Here is an 8,077-nt window from a genome sequence, read left to right on the forward strand (position 1 = left end):
ATTTCCCCACAACGTTCAATCTAGTGCAGAGCTGGCTGGTTTCTCAATAACCAGGATCCAAATGTTCACGAAACCCCCCATCTTCGCCAGGGAGCTTCCTCAGTGAATGGTTCCAGAGTGCAATTTCCTACACTCTGTTATACTGAAAATATTTGTTTACAGGCGGGGAAACGTTGGTCTTGTTGTAGGGTTTCTTTTTACCATGGTTTTGATTGTTTGTCCTTATCTCTGACGGTTTTCCATTGACTATTCTGGGATATGACAATAGAACCTTGCATTACCTCACTGGCTGACTAGGGAGAGGTGTTAACTCCCTCTTGCTTGAATGGATTGTCACTAAGACACTTTACCTTTTGGTGGTCAATTTCTACTCCAACTCCACAAAGCATACTTTCAGTCTGAATACATTATTCCTTAAAGATTGTCCATACGTACTGTGACAAAGTTCCTGCTCTACCTTGGTAGGTCTTCCACTTATTGGCGGATTTGCTCGCCTTGGAGCTTCACGGCAGCCCTCAGCTTGGCCGTTTTTCTGAACCCACAGTCCAGGTTGACTCCTCCTGTGTCTGACGAGGAGTTCGGAGGATTTGGGGGAAACCCAGGCCCACCCTCTACTCTGGGTTCCAGCCCAGGGCCCTGTGGAATGCAGCTGTCTAGAGTGCCTCCTGGAACAGCTGTGCAACAGCTACAACTCCCTGGGCTACTTCCCCATGGCCTTCTCCCAACACCTTCTTTATCCTCACCATAGGACCTTCCTCCTGGTGTCTGATAATGCTTGTACACCTCAGTCCTCCAACAGTCCATGTTCCCACTCTCAACTCCTAGTGCCTCTTGCTCCCAGCTCCTCACACACACACCACAAACTGAAGTGAGCTCCTTTTTAAAACCCAGGTGCCCTGATTAGCCTGCCTTAATTGATTCTAGCAGCTTCTTGATTGGCTGCGGTGTTCTAATCAGCCTTTCTTAATTGTCTCCAGAAGGTTCCTGATTGTTCTGGAACCTTCCCTGTTACCTTACCCAGGGAAAAGGGACCTACTTAGTCTGGGGCTAATATATCTGCCTTCTATAACTCTCCTATAGCCATCTGGCCCGACCCTGTCACAATACATTGCACAATGATTATGAGCCTTGACAAGCAATAAGCTTTCTATGGATACCTGATATGTTACTCTTTATGGATAAATATCCTGTAAGACATCTTATGTGTAGTGAGTTTGTTCAGTCTGAGGTGAGAGCTATTTGCAAAGAACAAGGGACCCTTTTCCAAGGAGTCTCTGTCACACCTCTGCCTGACATTGACACAGTACGGGTAGCTAATGATAATTCTGCAGGCATAATTTTGGGCTCTCTTTCCTAGACAGGGCTTCTGCTACTATGTTTTCTTCCCTTTGATGTGTATAATCTCCGTTTCATGTTGCTGCAGTGGTATGCTTCAGCACAAAAGCCTAAAGGTGGTGCCTTTGGTCCTGTGCAGCCACACCAATGGAGAGTGCTCTCTTAACACCCTATATTTTCTCATGATTCCCGCCCACTCTGATCTCACCATCAATCCAGGAGCTCGAAGGAGGCCCTTTTGGCACTGCTAGAGAGCAAGCAAGCTGCTGGGATGGGAACTGTGCCCACGGGCCTGAGGAACAGTCCTTCAGGCGCTTTCCTCATGGCAAAGCAGGTTCCTGAGCATACACAGGTTGACCTGGTGGCTGGAGTTTTCCCAGGCCATGCTTGCACATCCTGTGGCTCTGGCTTAAGAGCGGGAAGGGGTTTAATACCCCACCCGAAAGAGCATGCTTCTCACCAAGCTGCTTCTGTCCCTCACCACTGTTCCTCCAAAAGAAAGGAAGGGGCAAAGAGCAGCAGCACCCCGCCAAAAGGCTCTCTCAAGCACCTCAGACTCTGAGGCCAGGGAGTAGCTTGTGAGCCAACTACACCCACAGCAGAGACCCTGGGAAGAGAGCCACTGCATAGGCTGGGAATCAAATCTACACCCCCTACATGGCAGGTGAGAATTCTATCACTGAACCACCAATGTCCTGATCCTGACTGACTGCAACCAGACCATGTGTAGCATCCAACAGTCTGACCCCCATGTGATTCAAACAGAGAACCTTCTGATCAGGAATCAGACATGCTACCATTGTGCCACAAGGCCCACTGAAGGTAAAGACAGGACTGGCTTAGCCTGCAGGAGAGTGTTTGAGTGGCTGATAAGCTGGTGTTGTCAGGAAGCTAACACCCAGTAACCACAAGCAAGCTTCCCTCAGTCTGGAGACAGGAGGTAACAAGATGATTCACAGTCCTGGGTACCCCAAGAACCATCACAGACAGCAACTCCAGACTGCTGTTCTATCCCTGGAAAAGCATCTACCCCCCAAAAGGCCACAGCTGAGAAGAGTAGCCATATCAGATCAAGGCAAAAAGAGCTTATGAACATTTTTATAACCGACATCACAGAGAATCGCCTCATCTGGAGCCTGGTGACCATGTTTGTCACCACCATCAGGAGGGAGGAAAAGGATGGAAAATACCAGCTGTTGTTAAAGAAAAAGAATGCATTTTCTAAATCATACACTACTGAGACAGACAGTGGGGAGTTCAACAGAAACCATCGACATGTTCAGTTAATTCCAGAGACTGAACAACCAAATGAGCAAACTCTACAAATTGCAGATGCAGAAGCAGGAGAAGAAGGTTCATTTATTTTAAACCTATCAGAGACAGCCCTTGCAAATAAAGGCAGCCTAGTTGCCAAGTTGTTACCCATTCTTGTTACCCCAAAAGACAAGTTTTAGGATGCCCCTAGAATCGTCCACCTCTTGCCCTTTTAATCTGTCCTTCTTAAGGTATGGGTCTCCAGGATAGCTAAGGAAAAACTTGGAGGACATGGATACAGCCTTCCAATAAATGACTGATTGACACAGGCTTTGTCTTTCCAAAACAAAATATCTTCTTATTGATGCAAATAATAATCTCTAATACAATAATAATCTAAAACACAAATCCCTTATAAATGTTATAAAACACAAATCCTTTACAAGTAAAAGAGCACCCCAATCTCAATATCATACAGCGGAGATAATTCTAAGTGGTTGCTCTCTCTCACAGATGACCTGTCTATCACAGACTGCTGACAGCAATTCCTAAATGCTTTAAATCTTACATGTTTCTTTAATATACATCTCTATTAGCTCAGGCTTACACACGTACATACTAGATTATGTAATGCTATGCCACACTATAACTATAACCGACAGGCTTACTCTATCTGCTGACTTTGCTTCTGTTGCTGCCGTTGCTGCTTCTTCAAGGCTGTTGGTGCTGCTACCATTGCTTCTTCTGGTCTGCTACTGTTGCTTGTTCAGGTCCTCTGCTGAACAGGATGCTCTGCTACTAACTGCCGGCTCTGTCTGCTCCATCTATTCCTATTAGCTCCTCGTCTGCGCCACACCTCACTGACTTCTGTCCTCTGACACACTGCCTTTTATATTGTGCTACCTGTCAGTTCTTTTAAACTATCCATTTTTAGCCTCAGCATTTCATTGGCTCTCTGTGCATTTTATTTTTATCCTCCAATTGTTGTCCACTACTTCCATGACTGTTATCTGTCAATCGTTGTTTACTATGTTCGTGACCTTTAGCCTACATTCATATTGCACATGCTCGCACATGCTCAGTAACAAACCTTCTTGAACACATGCCAACATTCCAAATATTTCACACATGTTCACTGCTGTTGTTTACCTCAGAGTTATGATTGCCGCACCTGACCTTTCCCCTACTTTTGTACTGCACATGCTCAGAAATTCCTAGTGACTTGCAGCTTCCAGTGATGAAATGACTCTTGTTTATTCAAAATGGGGGTTGCAGTTGCAAAATGGAGTCTGGGGAATTTCTCCGATATCATTCTGACTATATTGTAAAAACACCAGTATGTTTTAGGGTGGGGGAGTAGCAGACAGACGTATGTTGAAATTTAATGTTAGTTTGAAAAAAAGAGTCTTATAGTGTTAAAATTGTTAAAATGCAGAAAAGAAAAATTAAAAGGGAAAAATGTGATGGAAAATTAAAACTGCATTATAAGGTGTAGGCACCGGATGGCAGTGTGAAAAATACTGCAACACATCTTTTCCTGGGTGCTGGTGACCATCTATGTTCTGTTTTTACAGTAAAGTAGTTTGCATCCATTTTGCCTCTGTCTGTGTTGACTAACTGACTGCAAGCTCTCCCTGCTCAAATCCACTCAAAAGGCTGCTGCTCAGATCGTTTTCATTGTCGCACCACCACCTTTAGGTCTCTCCATTGGCTGCCTCATGCCCAATGCATCAAACGCATTTCTGGTTTGTGCTTACTATGCCCTTCACAATTTAGCCCCATCCCATCTATTCAATCTATTATCTTGCCAGCCTCCATCTTCCCATTCTACACTTCTTCAGTAAGCATTTTTGTGCTTTCTCCTGTGTCACCAAGTGGGGATATCTACTGGTCAAAATCCGTAACACTATTACCGCCTTGTCCTTCAAGTCCCCACTCCACGCTCAACTCTGCTGCAATGCATTCAGTAAACTGCATCCTGTAGTGGCTAGACAGGTAGAGAGCTGTGATCACTGCTACTGACTGGCCAAGGACTGTGCACATCCTATTCAATTTGTTACCCTGTTTCCTGCACCCTGACCTGCTTATTTGTCTCATCCACCTGTTCTGTTTTATCTGTAAGCGTTTTGGGACAGGGACAGTCTTGTGTGATGTTTATGTAGCGCCTAGCTAGCAAAATGGGGTTGCGGCTTTTAGGTGCTACCACGCTATGAATGTAAATACAATAATAACTGCTATTTGTAAAGCATTTTGCGAGCTTCCGATAGAAGGTGCTATAACTATGCAAAGTATTAGTCCCTGCCAGTGTCCGGAGCAGCAAACCAAGGATCCGCATATGTGACCCTCTCTGGTAAAGAGGGTCTTAGCATCAACTCATTTACTTAGTGGAGCAGCCCCATCTGTGGAAACACCTTTCTCTTCTCACCTCTTGAACTCATTTGTCATAAGCATGTGCTGACCAGCTTTCTTTACACAGCCCACCCACTCTTCCTGCTGTGATTCTTGAAGCAAAGAGGTGTGAAATTTCTATAACAGGCTTCCTGCCTGGGCACTGGGAGCCTGGCAGCAACTATTTTTTCTGGATGCAGCAGCTGCTTCTCTCACTAAGCACCTCCAACACACAGCACTCAAAATCAAGAAGTGAGAGCAGGTTCCTAAAGAGCAAACTTCATCTCGTGAATTAATAGGCTGGTTTATTTGAAAAACGGAACCAGATGGTTTTATTTATAGCAGAGCTTTAAAATATGATGAGCTTGGGTGGGTGGTGAGAGCAATACTTCAGAGAGAGGCAGTTTTAAAAAAGAAAAAGGAAAGGAAATATGAAATGTATATTAATGCAGTATCACTGGTATGAACTGGAATGAATTTCAGATGAACAAGTACAAATTCTAATAGTTGCATTAGCTCATCCACATTGCATATAAAATAAACATTTAATGGTTTGATGAGTAATCCAATTACTTGTGCAGACTAGTAAATGAAATGTCACTCTGAAAGCTGTAACTTTTTCCAGTTCCTGATGGTGGTACATAAATTCATACACAACCTGGATATTGCATGTATAGAGCTTATGTTGCATTTGTATGATATAGTGAACTGATCAACTTTATCCATCCATCCTATGCCCTATCTGAAACATGCTCTAATTCTGCTTCTGTCTTTAAAATGGATGAAATCAGAGGCAAAAATCAAAGCTATCATAATGGGATCTTTTATCATCATTCTTCCTTACCCACAGAGGACTAGATCTTCAAAAGTGGGTACAACTATTCTTCACATTCCTTACATATGTGAGCCTCTAGTGGGGAATTACAAAAAGGGGGAAGCAAGCAATGTAAATTGTGGATTCTCTGTAACTTTAAGTCTTTAAATCATTATTTGAGGACTTCAGTAACTCAGCCAGAGGTTAGGGGTCTGTTATAGAAGTGGGTGGGTGAGGTTCTGTGGCCTGCAATGTGTCGGAAGTCAGACTAGATGATCATGTTGGTCTATTCTCACCTTAAAGTCTATGAGTTACTAGAGGGATGTGCAAAAAGAAAAGGAGTACTTGTGGCACCTTAGAGACTAACAAATTTATTTGAGCATAAGCTGTCGTGAGCTACAGCTCACTTCATCAGATACATCACGAAAGCTTATGCTCAAATAAATTTGTTAGTCTCTAAGGTGCCACAAGTACTCCCTTTTCTTCTTGCGAATACAGACTAACACGGCTGCTACTCTGAAACCTAGAAGGATGTGGATTTGCATATGTGCATTGGGGTCCTGCTCACACCACTGCTGAAATTGGTAGTAACCACAAAGCTTAACCATATTTGCTGTTAAACACCATTCTTTTTTGCCAGTGTGAGAAGGGTTTTTGCCCCTATGGAGCCATGCTGGCCATTCTCTCTCCCTCCCCCTTTTCCCTGCAGGTAACCTACAGATGGTTCTACAACATGGTTCATAGAAGTAAAATAGTTGTCTAGAATGGTCAGGGAAACCAAACACAAATAAACTAGGGTGTTAACAGCAGCATTTCAATCAAAGGCTGGATAATGGCAATGCCTGTTGTGAAGGGTCCCTCCCAGGGTGCAACCTAGAACTGGGATACAGCTGGGCCCTCTACCTTACCAGTTTGGGCTTCTTTTCACACTATGAAACTGTGACAAGATGCAAAGCCCTCCAAGCTTGCACTCACACCAACATTCACAGGCAGGGACCACACCCAGCTGTGTTTATGATTGCTCTGCCAGCCATTCATGAACCAAGAATAGAGAGGCTACAGCCAAATGCCCCCAGTTCCCCAGCCTAGGATCCCAGAGCTATACCATCCTGCCCTGGTAAAAAGCCCAACCAGTAAAGATTATAATTACCAAGTTCGTCCCTCCCTCATTGTGGAGAGGAATATGCACAAAATCTTTGTTAACTGAGCTGAGATTTTTTTCCAAACACTTCATTCAAACCACATGATTTTAGGTAAAATATAAAACATATTTATCAGTTACAGAAAGATAGGCCCCCTCCTCCTCTTGAGACCTTCCCTTTCCCCATCTCCCTCCCAGCTGATGAATTTTTTCATTTGACTTTCTCCTCCAGTTGTCTTTTAATAAAAGAATTGTGTTGGTTTGAAAGTAATCTTTATTCTATTAAGTGAAAGCAAAAAGAGCACTGCAAATCAACATACAATTATGTTAAGCCCCCTTCTTGCATCATGTGCGCGAATCACCTCCTAACATTACAAGTACTACAATCCCGAGCATAGCAACAAATATTAGTGGCTTTCAGCTTCAAATTGCTGCCTCAAGGCATCCCTGATCCTTATGGTCCCGCACTGTGCCCCTCTAATAGCCCTGGTCCCTGGCTGTTCAAACTCAGCCTCCAGGTGCTGAGTCTCTGTGGTCCAGCCCTGAGTTAAGCTTTCACCCTTCCCTTCACAAATATTATGAAAGGTACAGCACACAGCTGTAAGCATAGGAATATTGTTATCAGCCAGGTCCAGCTTCCCATAGAGGCAGCGCCAGCAGGCCTTTAAACAGCCAAAAGCACACTCAACAGTCATTCTGCACTGGCTCAGCCTGTTGTTGAACCTCTCTATGCTGCTGTCTAGTTGCCCCATGTATGGCTTCATAAGCTACGGCATTAAGGGGTAGGTGGGGGTCTCCCAGGATCACAATGGGCATTTCGACTTCCCCTGTGTTGATCTTCTGGTCCAGGAAGAAAATCCCTGCTTGCAGCTTTTTGAACAGTCCAGGGGTTCGAAAGATGCGTGCGTCATGCACCTTTCCGGACCAGCTTGCGTTAATGTCTGTGAAACGCCCACAGTGATCCACAAGCACCTGGAGAACCATAGAGAAGTACCCCTTCCAATTAATGTACTCGGTGGCTAGATGGTCTGGTGCCAGAATTGGAATGTGTGTGCCATCTATCGTCCCTCCACAATTAGGGAAGCCCATTTGTTCAAAGCCATCTACAATGTTATGCACGTTGCCCACAGTTATGGTCTTTTGGA

This window comes from Dermochelys coriacea, chromosome 3 (assembly GCF_009764565.3).
Source record: "Dermochelys coriacea isolate rDerCor1 chromosome 3, rDerCor1.pri.v4, whole genome shotgun sequence".
Classification (NCBI taxonomy): Eukaryota; Metazoa; Chordata; order Testudines; family Dermochelyidae; genus Dermochelys; species Dermochelys coriacea.